A 20,606-nucleotide genomic window follows, 5' to 3' on the forward strand; every position below is an offset into this window, starting at 1 on the left:
AGTAGACAGTGTCGGAAGTTCCATGTCGATTTTCGCGGATGATTCTCTAGTATACAGAGAAGTAGCAGCATTAGAATATTGCAGCGAAATGCAGGAATATCTGTAGCGGATAGGCACTTGGTGCAAGGAGTGGCAACTGACCCTTAACATAGACAAATATAATATATTGCGAATACATAGAAAGAAGGATCCTTTATTGTATGATTATATGGTAGCGGAACAAACACTGGTAGCAGTTACTTTTGTAAAATATCTGGGAGTATGCGTACGGAACGATTCAAGTGGAATGATCATATAAAATTAATTGTTGGTAGGGCGGGTGCTAGGTTGAGATTCATTGGGAGAGTCCTTAGAAAATGTAGTCCATCAATAAAGGAGGTGGCTTACAAAACACTCGTTCGGCCTATACTTGAGTATTGCTTGTCAGTGTGGGATGCGTACCAGGTCGGGTTGACAGAGGAGATAGAGGAGATCCAAAGAAGAGCGGCGCGTTTCGTCACAGGGTTATTTGGTAAGCGTGATAGCGTTACGGAGATGTTTAGCAAACTCAAGTGGCAGACTCTGCAAGAGAGGCGCGCTGCATCGCGGTGTAGTTTGCTGTCCAGGTTTCGAGAGGGTGCGTTTCTGGATGAGGTGTCGAATATATTTCTTCCCCCTACTTATACCTCCCGAGGAGATCACGAATGTAAAATTGGAGAGATTCGAGCTCGCACGGAGGCTTTCCGGCAGTCGTTATTCCCGCGAACCATACGCGACTGGAACAGGAAAGGGAGGTAATGACAGTGCCACGTAAAGTGCCCTCCGCCACACACCGTTGGGTGGATTACCGAGTATAAATGTAGATGTAGATGTAGATTTCGAAGTAATACTACATGCCGTTGGGCGCACTGATTGCGAAGGAAAGTACGCTCTACCACTGGTGACAGGGTTACCTATTTCACTTCGAACTCCTGGGACACATTCATCCCAGTTTGCAGTTCCAGCCCAAGGCAGCTACTGCACCGAAATCTAACATCATCTCAAAAGTATTCCAGGCTCTGGTAAAATCGCTGGCAAACTACGTTAAGCAAGATTGATGACTGCTTAACGTTTCTTGCTCTGGACAACGAAACAATTAATGCTTAACGTTTTCGGTCAGTAGTCCAAGAATATGCGATGATGTGTGCATTTTTTATCATGCAACGCTGCAGACGTAGGCCTATATTGAATGGAAGTGACGAAAGGGCAACACATTTTCGTTTCACCAGTGTTAGTGTGTGTGTGTGTGTGTGTGTGTGTGTGTGTGTGTGTGTGTGTGTGTGTGTGTGTGCATTGAGTGGACTGGGGAGGGGGTGGGTGTAGGGGATGTCATATTTTGTCAAAAGCGTTTAGTTGCATTTTTTAAATTTCTTTTCTCTTTATATTCAGCCTACAAACTCTTCTTCTTTTAGTGTCTCATTTCCGGATCTAGTTCTCTCAGATCCAGCTGATTTATTTCGACTTCATTCCATTACCCTTGTTTTACTTTTTTGGATGTTCATCTTATAGCCTCTTTTCAGGACACAGTGCATTTTCCTAAGCCACTTTAAGTGATTTCCCGACTATGACAGAATTACCATGTCTTAGCCAAGCAAACCTCAAAATGTTTATTTCCTCACCCTGAACATTAGCTCCCTTTCGTAACTTCCTTTACAGTTTTCTCAGTGCACAGATTGAATAACATCGAGGCTACAATCTCATCTCACGCCAATCTCAACTACTGCTTCCCCTTTATGTCTTTCAACTCCTACAACTGTACAAGTTGTTCGCGCACGCTATTTTATACCTGCTAACTCTACAATTTCAAAGAGTGCAATCCTGTCAACGTTGTTAAAACTTTCTCTAAATCTACATGCGCTTTTAACATAGGTCTACCTTTCTTCAACTTATCTTCCAAATTCAAACATCAAAACTATTCTATTACTTTCAGTGTATTTCCTAATCTAACTGCCTCAACCCCGCATTATTTAGACCACATTCCATTAGCTTTGTTTTACTTTTGTAAAATCTCCTTTCGAGACACTAACCATTTCATCCAGCTGCTCTTCCAAGTCCTTTGCCACCTATGACAGAATTTTAATGTCACCAGCAACCCTCAAAGTTTTCGTTTCTTCTCCTTGGAGTTCAATTCTCTTTCTGAAATTTTCCTGGCGTTTCTTTACTGCTTCCTGTACGTACAGAATAAAACAACCTTGTCTGACTCCCTTATCAGTTACGACTTGTCTTTCGTGACCTTCGAATCTTATTACTACAGACAGTTTTCTGTACGAGCTGTAAATAACTTTTCGCTCCCTGTATTTTAACGCTGCTGTCTTCAGAATTTCAAAGACTCCAGCGACGCTGTCAACAGCTGCTTCTAAGTCTACAAATACTATATAACGTAAGTTTGTTTTTCTCCGGCCTATCAGCTCAGTAAAGTCTTACAGCCAGGTATGGTGCGTGTGTTCCTACATGTCATGCCATACGATCATTTCATTTCATTTCATTTCATTCCGGAACCCAAACTGATTTTCCTCTGGATCGGCTCTTACCAATTTTTCCATTATCCTGTAGATAATTAAACTCATTATTTTGGAACCCTCTCTCGTTTTCAGCATAATAATGATTTTTTAAATAGTTAGCCAAGTGAATGTAGCAATGCAGTACTCAAGATATTAATTTATGCAATATGACTCAATAGTACGTAAACAAAAGTCCTTATTATTTAGGAAGAAATACAAATAAAAGTAGCTAATGATACAAAACTATTAATCAATGTGTTAAACTGAGTCCAGTGTTTTCAATTACGTGACTTTCTTTTATTACCCTTCGATTTTCGTCTACTTCAGCATGCCTTCGAATTCTGCTTACAGTTACAGCCTCCTGAGCATTTACAGGTTATTTTGAATTTTACGAGTAGCCCTTCGGTATACATGGCGTTCCACAGTCCATGATACACACTTCTACAGGTCATAAATGGAACTTATTAGAACAAGATGTACATAGGAATCCAAGTTTGGAAAGGTCATCTAACGGCGGTCCACAGAGCGTCAAAGTTAAAGGCGCCGGCGCCTGTAAATGTATGTATATGCAGGGTGATTCCGTGATGATGTTACAAACTTTCTAGGATGATAGAGAAGAATAAATATGTCAGTTTGAAGTAAGGGTCCCTGTATAAGCGAAAACCGTCCTGATACTTCTGACAGTGGAGTACATGTGCTGCTACTGTTGTTACTAAGATTGTAGGGTAGCAGACATGGTACTGTGGACCAAACAAGGAAAATAGTTCAGTAAACATGGACTGTAATAAGCACTTGTTCATCTTCGCTACTGTGAAACTCATCTCCTGTATTGAACATGTGCTCATAGCTCTTCAGGTTGCGTTTTAGAGTCCATGTTTACTGGACATTTTTTCCTTGTTACGGTCCATACTACAACCTCTGAAAGTTGCATACACTGCAGTGTTAGCAACAACAGTACCAGTACACATATTCCACTGTCATAGTTATCAGAACGGCTTTCGCTTATAACATAAGATTTGTTTGTTTCCGGTACAGGGATCCCTGCCTCAAATTGATAGGTTCATCCTTCTTAATCATTCTAGGAAGTTTGTAACAACATCACAAAATTACCCTGTATATATATACATATAGAGACGCCGGCGCTTATAACTTCAACTCACTGTAACGTCGTTGGATGACGCTTCCGGACGTGTTTTACATAGGAAACGTGATGTAATAAGTCCCCTCTACAACCTTTAGAAGTGTGTAATATGAATCGTCAGACAATCTGTATCTCAGTTACTTAAATGGAAACCTCATTGGGACGACTCTAACAGTATGAGGTAATCGGCGAACAAACCAGAGCCACACTAGTGGGTGTGATGTCTACCCAAATTATTTATAATGGCGTTGGCCAAAATTTTGCTTCTCAGTGACAAGTCATAACGGAAAGTGGAAATTGTGACCTTGTTTGGGGAAATATTCATCCACTAATATCCTGTAATTTAGTGACAACACAGTTCAGAGGACCTCACGGCAAAAGGAAAACCGGTCGTGCTGACTCTCCTTGCAACTTGTTTTCGCCGCGCGACCTCCCTCGGTCCGCCGTCTCGGGTAACAACCCACCTGCAGCCGCGAGGAAGAGGAGTGGGTACGTGCTGTGTTTTCCTCGAAACTGCAAGGGCGACGTATCAGAGAAATTCATTGAGGCTGCCATCTGGAATGGGCTGGTTAGTTTCCTACCCTGAAATTACAACTCTTCCATCTTGCAGCTAACTATGAGAGACCGTGACACGTATACAGGCTTTCGATCTGCGCTATCTGGATTCATTGCTCCATTCTCTGTTTCCGAGGTCCGTATCTCAAGCAGCGTCGTTTTTATGTGAAAAAAAGTTCAGTCTTTGAACCAGACTTATGTTACACTTCTTTCTCTCTCTTTTTTTAATGCGGCCTGCCACGAATTACTCTCCTATGCCAATCTCTTCATCTCAGAGCAGCTCTTGCAACTTTCACCCTCAATTATTTGCTAGATGTATTCAAATCTCTGTCTTCCTCTACTGTTTTTACCCTCTACAGCTCATTCTACTGCCATGGAAGTTATTCCGTGATGTCGTAACATATGTCCTGTCATCGTGTCCCTTCTTCCTGTCAGTGTTTTCCATACATTCCTTTCCTCGCCGATTCTGCGGCGAACATCCTCATTGTATACCCTATCACTCCACTTAATTTTTAACATTCTTCTGTAGCACCACTTTTATAATGCTTCGATTCTCCTCCGTTACAGTTTTTCCACAGTTCATGTTTCCCTAGCATACAATGCTGTTCTCCAAACCTACATTCTCAGAAATTTCTTCCACGGATTAAGGCCAATGTTTGATACTACGAGGGGCGTTTGAAAAGTCCGTGCAAAGTCCGAGAGATGGCACCACCGGCGCTTATCGAGGTCATGTTTAGTTAGTAGCATCTTTGGAAAGAACGCACACCAAGTTTCAGCCATATTGGTTTATTTCTTTGTGTCTGGCATTCGTGTGAAGCAAGGAAGTCAACTGAGTGTCAAAAAATGGACGAAGAAGAATTTTGTGTGGTGATTACATTACTTTATGAAAGGCAAAACCCCTCAGGAGATTAAAGAGAAGCTTGATAAACATTACAGTGACCCTGTACCTTCGATTACGACAGTTTATAAGTGGTTTCAAAATTTCGGCACTAGTGATGATGAACGTTCTGGACGCCCTGTGGAGGTTACGACCCCAGAAATCGTTGATAAAATCCATGATAAGGTGATGGATGACAGAAGAGTTAAGGTGCATGAGATTGCTAGTGCTGTGGGCATTTCGAATGAACGGGTACATAATATTTTGCATAAATATTTGGACGTGAGAAAGCTATCCGCAAGATGGGTTCGGCGACTGCTCACACCTGACCAGAAGCGGAATCGTGTGAAGTGTTGCAAGGATGGTTTGCAGCTGTTCAGGAAGAATCCTCAAGACTTTAAGCGTCGTTTCGTCACTGTGGATGAAACATGGATACATTAGTGTAATCTTAGGACCAAACAATAATCCAACAATGGGTTACCAAGGGAGAATCTGCACCAAAAAAGGCGAAGACCAGTCCTTCAGCCGGAAAGGTTATGGCGACTGTCTTTTGGGATTTGCAAGAGATAATCCTCATTGACTATCTGAAAAAGGGTATAACTACTGCAGGTGCTTATTATTCATCGTTATTGGACGGTTTGCAAACCGAACTACAAGAAAAACGCCAGCGATTAGACCACAAAAAAGTCCTTTTCCATCACGACAATGCACCAGCACACACCTCAGCAGTTGTGGTCGCAAAATTAATTGAAATAGGATTCCAACTCGTTTCAAGCCCCCCCCCCCCCCCCCCCCTCTGTTCTCCAGACTTGGCTCCCTGAGACTACTATTTGTTCCTCAATTTGAAGAAATGTCTGGCGGGACAAAGATTTTAATCAAACGAGGAGGTGATTGCAGCAACTAATAGCTATTTTGCAGACTTGGACAATTCGTATTATTCGAAAGGCTCTTTTTGCCAGTGCTAGTTTGCTTTTGATGTCCTCCTTGCTCCGTCCCTCAAGGATTATTTTGCTACCTAGGTCACAGAATTCCTGAAATCTATCTATTTCGAGGCCATGGATTCTTATGCTAACTTTCTTGCTGTCTCATTCTGCTACTTCTACATCTACATCTACATGGATACTCTGCAAACCACATTTAAGTGTCTGCCAGAGGGACTTTCGTCATTCTTCGATTTACTCTCAGTCCTTGTTCTGTACTAATTAGACTGTGCATTCCATTCAGCAGATCATGCAGTTCTTCTTCACTTTCACTCAGGATAGCGATGTCATCACCGAATCTTATCATTGATGTACTTTCACCTTGAATTATAATTCCACTTTTGAACTTTTTTTTTTTCATCATTGCTTCCACGATATATGTACTGAACAGTAAGGACGAAAGGCTGCGTTCTTATCTCACACCCATCTTATTAAAGTATTTCGCTCTTGGTATCCCACTCTTATCATTCCTTCTTGGTTCTTGTACAATTTGTGTACTACCGGTCCCACCCTCTAGCTTATCCCCATTTTCCTCAGAATTTCGAACGCCTTACACCATTTGACATTGTCGCCATGACTTTCACCACTGCTAGTCTGCTTTTTATGCCCTCCTTGCTCCGTCCATCATGGGTTATTTTGCTACCTACGTACACGAGTGGACCTTCGGTTCCGAAAACCCGTATCGATGATGTTTCGTCGAATGGTTCGCACGCTGACATTTGTGGATGGCCCAACATTGAAATCTGCAGCAATTTGCGGAAGGGTTGCACTTCTGTCAAGTTAAAAGATTCTCTCGTTGGTCTCGTTCTTGCAGGATCCTTTTTCGGCAGGAGTGATGTCGGAAATTTGATGTTTTACCGGATTCCTGATATTCACGGTACACTCGTGAAATGGTCCTAGGGGAAAATCCCCACTCCATCGCTACCTCGGAGATACTGTGTCCCATCGCTCGAGCGTCGACTGTAATACCACGTCCAAACTCACCTATATCTTGATAACCGGACATTGTTGCAACAGTAACCGGTCTAACAACTGCGCCAGACACTTGTTGTCTTATATGGACGTTGCCGTATTCTGCCTCTTTACATGTCTGTGTTTTTGAATACGCAGGCCTATACGAGTTTATTTGGCGTTTCAGTGTATAATGGACTATAATGGTGTTCGCAGTATTATTATTATTATTATTATTATTATGTGCCAATATTTTAACTTGGTTGTTTTTAAACGGGGTAGCAATGTGTAGGTCAAGCAAGTGCTGAATGGAGAGGAGTAAAGTAAGGGAAGTATGTTTTGTAACAAGTGCCTACTCTCATTTTGGAAGTTAGTTTTCTTATTTGGGAAGGAGTTGTGAGTAGGAGTTGCGATGCACCACGAATTCATTTGTCTTTCATTCTAATACACACACACACGCATACACCCAACCATACACCCACCCACACACACAAACAAAATATAATTCGTCATGATTTTAAACATAAAAGTTTTCCAGTACAAGTCTTTCATACTACAGTTTATTAGGGGGGGGGGGGGGGGTACTAGCCAATGCCTTATTGCACTCAGGTTAATGGTCTAAGAAAGATTGGGAATCACTGTCCTTGGCGATGATGTTGACTGCTGTGGCTCGGATCTCGGACTGGGCGAGATAGTGGATGCTCGACTGTATACTGACCTGAGTGCGAGGGCGCTGCGGTTGCTGAGAGGGGAGGCGTGCTCCTCTGGAACGCCTCCCATATGTTGGAACTTCACGTTAGAGCTGGTAGGTAATTGAGCAACAGGATGAGCTCAATGACTTGCCCTTTGTTGTGATTACTGTTTTTGTTTTATTCCATAGTAAAGTTATTTGTTATTAGCTTGATAGTTTCTCCCTTTGAGCCGAAGCCCTCACTAGTTCGCAGATACGCAAGTAGTACAAAAACTTTCTACAGCGATTTGAAATGAGGTCGCGTTGTACTGTGTTTGTTCCTCAGTGGTGATGCTGTGTTCCAACACGACACAGGGCCCTCTGTTCACACAGCTAGCATCGTCCATGTCTCGTCTTTTGAGCAGGAGGATGAACCGTCGCATCTTCCCATCCCACCATACTCACCAAATGTCAATAAGTAATGCAACCACTTTTTTTCCAAAAGCAGATTGGTTACTCCATATTATTCCCCACTATCTTGGCTACAAAACCCGCTTTTTCAACATAATCTCCGTTCAATGCCACGGCCTTACGCCATCTAAGTGGGAGGGCCTGCATGTCCTCATGGTACCACTCTACTCGTCGGAACCAACGTCCTGCTGTATCAGTAACCTCCCCATTATCCACATACTGCTTCCCGCGGAGTGCATCCCTCGTTGGGCGAAACAGATGAAAGGCGGAAGGCGCGAGATCAGGACTATAGGGTGGATGAGAAAGAACAGCCCTGTCATGTTTTGTGAGCTCATCACAGGTGCGCAGAGTTGTGTGAGACCTTGCATTGTCACGGAGAGTGTGAAGATCGTTTGCATTTTTGTGGCAAAGGACGCGCTGAAGTCGTTCCTTTAATTTCCTGAGGGTAGCACAATCCACTTCAGAGTTGTTCGTTGCACCATGAGGGTGCTAACTAACCTAAGGACATCACACACATCCATGCCCGAGGCAGGATTCAAACCTGCGACCGTAGCAGTCGCACGTTTCCGGACTGCGCGCCTAGAACTGCGAGACCACCGCGGCCGGCTCTTCGGAGGAGAGGTGGTGTGACACCACTCCATGGATTACCATTTTGTTTCCGGTTCGATATTATGAACACATGTTTCTTTGCCTGTGACGATGTTCAGCAAAAATATTGTCTGAATCATCCTGGTAACCCACAAGCAGTGCCGCATAGACGGTTGCTCTTGATGGTCTTGTGTTAGGCGACGTGGAACCCTGCGGGCACACAGTTTGAGTAACCAAGCTGGTAGACGAGTGTTTCAGCACTGCCAACAGAGACGTCCAGTTACGTATTGTGATCCGTCAATCACCTCTAATGAGAGTGAAATGATAATTAAATCAAGACCCCAAGCTGTCGACAGACGTTTATATACGTCAAAGGGAACTGTTGAAAATGGGTGCCCCAACTGGGACTCAAACCCGGGATCCCTTGCTTACATGGTAGACGCTCTACCCATCTGAGCCACAGAGGGCACAGAGGATAGCGCGACTGCAGGGATTTATCCCTTGCACGCTTCCCGCTTGAACCACATTCCCAGCTTAATGCCTACACACTACATTCGTAGTGCCCCTGCCCATTACATTCGTTACTCGCGGCAGACCATCTTACCGAGTCCCATGAGAGTTCGGGCAATGCGTGTGCATTCAGCACAGAATAAGGTGAATGGCTGGTTAGCCTTAACTATGTGAAGATGGTATCTGTTCTTTCGGACATGTCCGAAAGAACAGATACCATCGGTGACTATGCAGCTCTCTAGAATGAAATGATAATTAAATCAAGACCCTAAGCTACTGACAGGCGTTGATATACATCAACGGGGACATTAAGTTGGGAATGTGGGTTTCACGGGGAGCGTGCAAGGGATAAATCCCTGCAGTCGCATTATCCTGTGCGCCCTCGGTGACTCAGATGTATAGAGCATCTGCCATATAAGCAGGAGAGCCTGGGTTCGAGTCCCAGTCGGGCCACACATTTTCAACTGCCAAGTAGTGGATGCAGTCTCACTCTCCGAGCAAACCAAGGAAGTGGCACTGAACGTTCTACAGCAGGAAGTGTATGGTTACTGTGCACTGAGATTGAAAAGGAGTTTCGTTGATGGAATTTATGAAGCATGGAACAACCATCATTGCAGCCTCTTACAGAGTGGCTCTTCAACGTTTGAGAGGGGCAACTGAGAACAAGCGATGAGGAACGTTGTTATCAGGGATGTCCTTCTTGATGACAGTTCAGGGCCTCACACTATAGCTCTAAAAAGACGCTTCTTTCAGCATTTTCCATGGGAAGTGTGTGACCACCATCCATAAAAGCCGTCTTGGCTCCCTCTGACTTTCATCTGTTTGCACGCATGAACCGCTGGCTATGAGGATATCATTTTGGCACAGACAACGAGCTGCACACCAGCGTACAGAACTAGCGGAAAGCACAGGCGGCTGCCTCCTATGACGAGGGTAATGGGAAGTCGGCACCACGCCATGACAAAAGTGTTCAGCTGGAGCGGCGACTACGTAGAGAAGTAGCTCTACATACACAAATGTAAAGATAAAAAAACAGTTGGAAAGCAGCAAAACTTGCCAGATAGGTCGCTAAAAATGCGTGGCTGAAATACGAAATTAAATCATATATACAAGGAAACAGACATTAAAAGAAGAATTATACGAAATTCTCCTTCAGCTAGCACAAAAATTAAATAATCCGGCTATTTTTGCTTCCATTGTGGAAAATGTCGAAGGCTGCACATGAAGAACACTAAACAAAGTCCGACTAAAGCATATAAGAAAATCTCAAATTGCACCACACAAAACCCCATAACAGCAAATACATTCACTCACACAATTTCTGTACTAGAGTGTTCAATTTTGCAGATATAACATTAGATGAAAACGAAAAACAGCTTTTAGAGAGAAGCCTAATACACAAGGTTGACTCACCAGCAAATGAACAACAGATACAAGATCTCATTATAGAATCTGAATATATTTTCATTATAGAAGAAAAAAATTGAAGCAGTAGTTTAAACACAGGGTTAACTAGGAAGTTCGTAAAAGAAGAAATTAAAAACATAGCAACACAGATTAAAAAAGAAAACAATAAATTCAAAACTAGTTGTGATGAAACACAGCTTAAAATCTAATGAAAAAACTGCTAGCATAAAATGTCAATATAACAAAATCTGAGAAAGGTAATAGTGTAGTCCTCATGAAAACAAAAGAATACATAGAAAAAACAGAATTCATCAGCAAAAGAACATATAAAGGTTAAAATCAAACCGAACTAACAGATTTCAAACACATGTTAGTTCAAATGGCTCTGAGCACTATGGGACTTAACTTCTGGGGTCATCAGCCCCCTAGAACTTAGAACTACTTAAACCTGACTAACCTAAAGACATCACACACATCCATGCCCGAGGCAGGATTCGAACCTGCGACCGTAGCGGTCGCGCGGTTCGAGACTGTAGCGCCTAGAACCGCTCGGCCACAAACACATGTTAAAAAACACACGCAAACAGAGAGAAACAGAGACTTCTAAAAAAAAAAAAAAGAAACTTCAAGCCCCCAACATGAGATATCATCTAAAGGTTCATAAAGAAAATTATTCACTCTGTCCAATAGTAAATTTCAGAGCAGGTCCTACATACCTACTAGCAAAACAAATGCATTCACAGCTCACCCAATATTATAAACTAGAAATACATAGAACAATCGGAAATAACTCTCTACATATAATAGACACTAAAATCCCTGACACAGCAACATTGCCTTCCTTTGATGTAGGCAGTATGAACAGTTGCATGCCTTTTAATGAAAACGTAAAAATAATTGAAGAAAACCTGAAAACACACAACCAGCTACCTCATGAACAGTCACATGAAACAATAAAATTGTTACAGTTAATAACACAACAAAATTATTTTGAATTCAATCAAGAATACTGCATACAAGAAAAAGGTTTACCCATGGGTTCACCTATTTTAGGAACATTAGCCAACATTTTCATGAGTCACATAGAAAAATTAATATTTGAAGACATAATAACATAGAGAAGCTACAAGGTCATCTACTAGTACAGATACATGGATGACATAATATGCTTGGCAGATTAACTTAAAAACAGAATACAGAAACTACAGAAAGACATAAATACTGTTCACAAAAACGTGAAGTTCACAATAGAAGAGCAACAAGAAAAAACACGTAACTTTTTAGACAGTTCCAAAAGAAAATACAATAATAAACACGCATTTGACAAATACGCTAACCCACAACAAGTGACATTATCTTTAATGCAACTTCAAACCACCCACATAACCGCAAACAAGCAGCAATCAGATATATGTTAAACAGGCTGAACAGGGTCCTCCTAAACACTTATAATTACCGGAAAGAGAGAGATATGCGGAATGAAACAGGTTTGGCTGTCAAGAGAGCAATGTGTGATGCCTTCACTGATTACCATAGCAGATAGGACTAACAGGGGATATTGAATGTATACAGGGAAGGGCAGCACGAAAGGTCACATGTTCATCAAATCTGTGGGAGAGTGTAGAGTGTCACAGTGATGCTAAAAGAACTGGAAAGTTCTTGAGGATAGATGTAAACTATCCCAAGAACGTCTGTTGACAAAGTTGGCAGGAACTGTCTTTGAATGGTTACAGAAAGACATAAATACTGTTCACAAAAACATGAAGTTCACAATAGAAGAACAACAAGAAAAAACAATAACTTTTAGACAGTTCCAAAAGAAAATACAATAATAAACACACATTTCACATATACGCTAACCCACAACAAGTGACCTTATCTTAAATGCAACTTCAAACCACCCACAGAACCACAAACAAGCAGCAATCAGATATATGTTAAACAGGCTGAACAGGATCCTCCTAAACACTTATAATTACCAGAAAGAGTTAACCATTATCAAACAAATAGCATTTAAAAATGGACGCAAAGGAACAATGGTAGACAAACTAAACAAAAATAAAGAGGCAAGTAATGAAAAATACTAACCAAACCACACTAACTCATACAACTGGCACTACTACAAAAAAGGTATACAATGACCTACCACAACAAGTGCACTCATAAAATAGGTAACATAACCAAAAAACAAGGCATCGACATTGCTTACAAAACAATTCCATACAAAAGCAAATCCCAAAATTGAAATCAAAACCAGACAGACACCAACAATGTGGCATCTATCAGCTCAGGTGCAAAGATTGTGAGAAGATATACATTGGAATGGCCGGCAAGACATTCGACACAAGATATAAAGAACGCAACAGAGTATTTAAATACGGTACAAATCATTCAACATTTGCGGATCATCTAAAAGAAGAACACCACAGACCAAGCAATATTGAAAACTATATGAATATTATATAAGTCAGTAAAGACAGACACCTCCTCCCTTTCCAAGAAAATTTCCACAAGCATTAACACAAAAAATAAACATTTGCACAATGACAAGATAAATATTGGAAATTAGACTCTATACAGAACAATTGATGAAATTACACGAAAAAGTAAATAGCCTTTTCTATCCTTCACCCCCTCCCATTCTCCCACAACCCCCTTCCCCCACTCACAGTTTGATTTCACTTCTCGCTCCTCACCTTCTCCTCTAACTCACACTCCATCACGGCCGGCCTTTGTGGCCGAGCGGTTCTAGGCGCTTCAGTGCGGAATCGTGCTGCTGTTACGGTCGTAGGTTCGAATCCTGCCTCGGGCATGGACGTGTGTGATGTCCTTATGTTAGTTAGTTTTAAGTAGTTCTAAGTATAGGGGACTGAAGACCTCAGATGTTAGGTCTTATAGTGCTCAGAGCCATTTGAAGCATTTTGAATACTCCATCACACTGATATATACTTTTGTCCACTCATCATGGTTTCCTCCTCCCCTAAAAAACAAAACAAAAAAATCCCTCCATCGCTGTTCCTTCTCTACTCTTACACAGTACATAAATACACAGAAACATAATTAAATAGAAATACACACATACGGTAATCTAAATTTTTTAAAAAATGTTGTAAGTCAAAGACAAAGTAGTGCAAACGTTTTGTTGGCAACACTACAAAACACAACCAGCAACATATACTGAAGTACAAAACAAACAGAAAACAATGGTTTGCGTAAAACTGTCGTGTGAAAAACATAAGAAATGTATAGTGATGCAGAACATCTAAAAATTAGTCCAAAATTATCAGTGTCTAGCACAGAAAAACATCGACGTGCTATCAGACAGCATTTCCCGACGTAAGCGAGAAATCAGCCGGAAAATCACCGTAAGCACAAATCAACCTTTTCTTAACAAACTGTTTTTCGATATAAAAGCAAATAAAAATGTAAATAATTTAATTACAGACCACTGATGATGCTTTACCTCAATAAAGCGAAACGCATCTGGTGAAAAAAACTCACGCATTTTTGTAGTGGCAACGACAGAACAAAAATACCCTCAAGAGCTGGAAGGTGGACCTAAATGTTGCAAATGAAAGCTATTGTATTTTCACCTGGTTTCTATTTCGCGAGCCATCGGCTCTTGAAAAAAAAAAAAAATAGCCCTCGTACACCACCAGGTGCGAACGACAACGATTCCTCATGAGCTGACACTATCGCCAACAGGGTAACTGGGCGACTGATGTCTGCTCACCCTTAACCTCACATTACAAACAGAACAAATAAGGATTTTCAGTTTTTGCGGCACGTACACACACACACACACACACACACACACACACACACACACACACACAGACACACACACACATGTACAGTTTTCAGAGCATGTATTGTTCCTTGGGTAGCAGAATCTATGGATTCAGAGAGACTATTATAATATCTCTTCAGGAGGCCATCACTGATTCTGAAACTCATCATACAAGTATAATCTGGCTCTTGTTTCACTCTTAACGGCAAAGAACGCCTTACAACGTCGGCTGTAGACCGGTGCCTCGAACTAGGTTGCAGGAGATTGCAGACGGATTAGAAAAAGTAACAAGACATACGACCACAAGATACTTGCCACTTGCTGCAGTCGGCTGTGATCCGGTTTCTCTCCGGCGGTTGATCCTTATCAACCGTTGCTGCTGCTGCTAAAAGACATCCAAAGTGGGACATAGGCGTTATAACCGTTAATTTCCCAGGTGAGTCAAGCGTCCAGAGCAAGACGTAGCTACCTATCTCTCTTCCTCTCTCTCATACACATACACACACACAAACGCACACCTACAGGCACACATAGAGACATGTACGCACAGCACACACACAAACACAAATACCGTGGCCAGAAACGGTAAAATGAAAACGAAGCAGCACTTCATGCTATGTTTAATACTCAAACTTCCAAAGAGTAACACAGTCATGTAACTGCTTTTCGAATAGTAAGTATACCATCTCCGCTTAGAACATATTTACCAGAAAGTTGTATTATTAACCATGCGATTGGTCTTAGGAGGAAGACTGAAAACAAACGTAAATTTATAAAACACGTAGATTTAGTAAAATCCATTTGACAGTATTAACAGGCTTACTCTCTTCGGAATTCTGTAGTTAGAGGAGCTAAAATAGGGCAATCTTCTACTGAAATCAGACTTTAAGGCTGCGTCAGTGATGTAACTCTGTCATAGTCTCCCGAGGACTTGGAAGATCCTTTGATCGGAACGGACAAATCTTGAAAAGAAATTAGAAGATATGCATAAACAAAAGTAAAACAGGCTTCCATCGAATTTAGAAAGGTGATTCTGCTGTAATTAGATTAGAAAATGAGATAGTAAAAGTAGTAGAGGAGTTATGCTGTTAGGCAGCAAAGAAGCTGATGATAGCAGAAGTTGTAAAATGGATGTAAAATGCAGACTGACAGCAGAAAACCTTTTATGAACACTTGACCTGAAGCAATTACATTTTGTTGGAGGCGTGTGACTCTCGAGAGGGTCTATACAGGGGCGATGTTCTTGAGGCCAATATTATGGAAATGGAAGAGGAGGTAGATGAAGATGAAATGGGAGATATGATACTACGTGAGGAGTTTGACAGAGCACTGAAAGACCTAAGTCGAAACAAGGCCCCGGGAGTAGACAACATTCCAATAGAACTACTGACAGCCTTGGGAGAGCCATTCCTGACAAAACTCTACCATCTGGTGAGCAAGATGTATGAGACAGGCGAAATTCCCTCAGACTACAAGAAGAATATAATAATTCCAATCCCAAAGAAAAAAGGTGTTGACAGCTGTTAAAATTACCGAACTACACTCCTGGAAATGGAAAAAAGAACACATTGACACCGGTATGTCAGACGCACCATACTTGCTCCGGACACTGCGAGAGGGCTGTACAAGCAATGATCACACGCACGGCACAGCGGACACACCAGGAACCGCGGTGTTGGCCGTCGAATGGCGCTAGCTGCGCAGCATTTGTGCACCGCCGCCGTCAGTGTCAGCCAGTTTGCCGTGGCATACGGAGCTCCATCGCAGTCTTTAACACTGGTAGCATGCCGCGACAGCGTGGACGTGAACCGTATGTGCAGTTGACGGACTTTGAGCTAGGGCGTATAGTAGGCATGCAGGAGGCCGGGTGGACGTACCGCCGAATTGCTCAACACGTGGGGCGTGAGGTCTCCACAGTACATCGATGTTGTCGCCAGTGGTCGGCGGAAGGTGCACGTGCCCGTCGACCTGGGACCGGACCGCAGCGACGCACGGATGCACGCCAAGACCGTAGGATCCTACGCAGTGCCGTAGGGGACTGCACCGCCACTTCCCAGCAAATTAGGGACACTGTTGCTCCTGGGGTATCGGCGAGGACCATTCGCAACCGTCTCCATGAAGCTGGGCTACGGTCCCCCACACCATTAGGCCGTCTTCCGCTCACGCCCCAACATCGTGAAGCCCGCCTCCAGTGGTGTCGCGACAGGCGTGAATGGAGGGACGAATGGAGATGTGTCGTCTTCAGCGATGAGAGTCGCTTCTGCCTTGGTGCCAATGATGGTCGTATGCGTGTTTGGCGCCGTGCAGGTGAGCGCCACAATCAGGACTGCATACGACCGAGGCACACAGGGACAACACCCGGCATCATGGTGTGGGGAGCGATCTCCTACACTGGCCGTACACCTATGGTGATCGTCGAGGGGACACTGAATAGTGCACGGTACATCCAAACCGTCATCGAACCCATCGTTCTACCATTCCTAGACCGGCAAGGGAACTTGCTGTCCCAACAGGACAATGCACGTCCGCATGTATCCCGTGCCACCCAACGTGCTCTAGAAGGTGTAAGTCAATTACCCTGGCCAGATCTCCGGATCTGTCCCCCATTGAGCATGTTTGGGACTGGATGAAGCGTCGTCTCACGCGGTCTGCACGTCCAGCACGAACGCTGGTCCAACTGAGGCGCCAGGTGGAAATGGCATGGCAAGCCGTTCCACAGGACTATATCCAGCATCTCTACGATCGTCTCCATGGGAGAATAGCAGCCTGCATTGATGTGAAAGGTGGATATACACTGTACTAGTGCCGACATTGTGCATGCTCTGTTGCCTGTGTCTATGTGCCTATGGTTCTGTCAGTGTGATCATGTGATGTATCTGACCCCAGGAATGTGTCAATAAAGTTTCCCCTTCCTGGGACAATGAATTCACGGTGTTCTTATTTCAATTTCCAGGAGTGTATTACTTTAATAAGTCACAGCTGCAAAATACTAACGCGTATTCTTTACAGACGAATGGAAAAACTGGTAGATGCCGACCTCGGGGAAGATCAGTTTGGATTCCGTAGAAATGTTGGAACACGTGAGGCACTACTGACCCTACGACTTATCTTAGAAGAAAGATTAAGGAAAGGCAAACTTACTTTTCTAGGATTTGTAGACTTAGAGAAAGCTTTTGACAATGTTGACTGGAATACCATCTTTCAAATTCTGAAGGTGGCAGGGGTAAAATACAGGGAGCGAAAGGCTATTTACAATTTGTACAGAAAGCAAATGGCAGTTATAAGAGTCGAGGGACATGAAAGTGAAGCAGTGGTTGGGAAGGGAGTGAGACAGGGTTGTGGCCTCTCCCCAGGGCTATTCAATCTGTATATTGAGCAAGCAGTAAAGGAAACAAAAGAAAAGTTCGAAGTAGGTATTAAAATCCATGAAGAAGAAATAAAAACTTTTAGGTTCGCCGATGACATTGTAATTCTGTCAGAGACAGCAATGGACTTGGAAGAACAGTTGAACGGAATGGACAGTATCTTGAAAGGAGGATATAAGATGAACATCAACAAAAGCAATACGAGGATAATGGAATGTAGTCTAATTAAGTCGGGTGATGCTGAGGGAATTAGATTAGGAAATGAGACACTTAAAGTAGTAAAGGAGTTTTGGTATTTGGGGAGCAAAATAACTAACGATTGTCGAAGTAGAGAGGATATAAAATGTAGACTGGCAATGGCAAGGAAAGTGTTTCTGAAGAAGAGAAATTTGTTAACATCGAGTATAGATTTAAGTGTCAGGAAGTCGTTTCTGAAAGTATTTGTATGGAGTGTAGCCATGTATGGAAGTGAAACATGGACGATAAATAGTTTAGACAAGAAGATAATAGAAGATTTCGAAATGTGTTGCTACAGAAGAATGCTGAAGATTAGATGGGTAGATCACATAACTAATGAGCAGGTATTGAACAGAATTGGGGAGAAGAGGAGTTTGTGGCACAACTTGACCAGAAGAAGGGATCGGTTGGTAGGACATGTTCTGAGGCATCAAGGGATAACCAATTTAGTATTGGAGGGCACCGTGGAGGGTAAAAATCGTAGAGGGAGACCAAGAGATGAATACACTAAGCAGATGCAGAAGGATGTAGGTTGCAGTAGGTACTGGGAGATGAAGCAGCTTGCACAGGATAGAGTAGCATGGAGAGCTGCATCAAACCAGTCTCAGGACTGAAGATCACAACAACAACAACAAGGACAGAAGCTGAAGTAATGAATTAAAATTTGTGCCAAGGTCAGGATTTGAACTCAGATATCCTGTTTACTAGACAGACGTGGTAACCACTATGAACACATACAGTATGTTAATATCAAATATAAACTTAAGTGTTAGCGAAACATTTCTGAAACTTTTTATCTGGGGTGAAGAATTATATAGAAGAGAAACCAGGACGTGAGCAGTATAGACAAGAGAACACAAGCAGAAACTTCTAAGATGTGGTGTTACCGAAGAATGCTGAAGATCAGAGAGATAGATCGGATAACTAATGGAGAGGTTCTGAATCAAACTGGGGAGAAAAAGCCGGCCTGTGTGACCGAGCGGTTCTAGGCGCTTCAGTCTGAAACCGCGTGACCGCTACGGTCGCAGGTTCGAATCCTGCTTCGGGCATGGGTGTGTGTGATGTTCTTAGGTTAGTTAGATTTAAGTAGTTCTAAGTTCTAGGGGACTGGTGACCTCAGATGTTAAAAATCCCATAGAGCTCCGAGCCATTTGAACCATTTGGGGAGAAAAGATTAATGGCACTGCTTGACTTAAAGGAGGGATTGGTTGAAAGGACATATACTGATGCATCAAGGAATAGTCAATTTGGTAAGGGAGAAATGTGTGTGGAATAAAAATTGTGGAGGGAGACCAAGGCTTGACTGGCGGCTTGCACAAGATACATTCGCTTAGACAATTACACCAAACCAGTCCTCGGACTGATAGCTACAAATAAAAACTTCTGATGCCATTTGGAATGTGCAGTGTGTTCCAGAACTTCTGTCAGACATGTCTAGAGGTCAAGAAGAGAAATTAGTTTCCTTAAGAACATGTACTCAGAAACAGTACAAGTCTAACAACATCGGCTCACAACTGTTAAACGGCTAGACGAAACACTCAGCCTTCTGCTGAGATCCAATGGCCTCCTGGCACTGGAGCCAGCAAACAGTAGTTTCTTAATCGCCTGAACGTCCAGATCACTGTCGACGCGCATACAGCTGGAAAAGTACCATTTTTTAACGTTTTAGTAGAACATAAGCCAGATAGACGGATCGACCATTCTTCTGTTTGCGATGCTGACTACTGAAGGGCCTACAGTTGTTCTAAATGCTTGCCAGCTGGATGACCCACTTTACCACACTGCGGTCGCAGCCTCTGGCGCTTGCATCACGCCCGTGCACCCACTGTGTGATGAACGGCGACCTTCGTGAAAATAAATGAGAAGCGGCGAAATGTGAAGGCCTCAGAGACAGGGTTCATGCAACTTGTGTGCTAGGGTCGCGTGCCAGCCTCGACGGGATTCCGTCCATCCGCACCTGAATACGCGGGTGCAGCCTGATGTGTTGGGTTGGAGCAGAATGGTTACTGAAAAGCCAGCGCCAAGGTCGTGAGCTGAGGGCCAGAGAAGAGTCGCCAGCGTGCAGGTGGGAGCAGTTTCAATCTGCTGGTACCCGTCTGTCATTGCACCCTTTTTTTCTCTTACGAAGTAATGGGTGGGCACTTGCAGCGCTTTCACTTTCCCAACTGTTAAGTAGAGGTGTGTGTAGACACTGCGCCTTAAGTTCCGAGTCTTTCGTCTGTGTAGCCCATGTTTTATGGCGGGAATTGCTCAGATACGGATTAATTCAAATCCTCATGCGACAATTCTCATTTAAGTTTTCTGTGTTTTTTCTAAGCCGTTTAATGTGTGCTGGAATGGGTCAAAGGACAAGGAGAATTTTCTTCCACTTCATTGCCCATTACGACTTTGTGCTTGATCTGTAATGAACTCACTGTCAAACTATAATCTACCAACCTATCGCTACTGTCTTCATAGGGCTTTTCCCCTGCTGTTATTAGTCGTTTCCTTTGATGTTCCATTCGTATGTAGAACAAGGGACTAAGATTGTCACACGCACCCTACT

Source organism: Schistocerca gregaria, chromosome 5 (genome assembly GCF_023897955.1).
Source record: "Schistocerca gregaria isolate iqSchGreg1 chromosome 5, iqSchGreg1.2, whole genome shotgun sequence".
NCBI classification, from domain to species: Eukaryota; Metazoa; Arthropoda; class Insecta; order Orthoptera; family Acrididae; genus Schistocerca; species Schistocerca gregaria.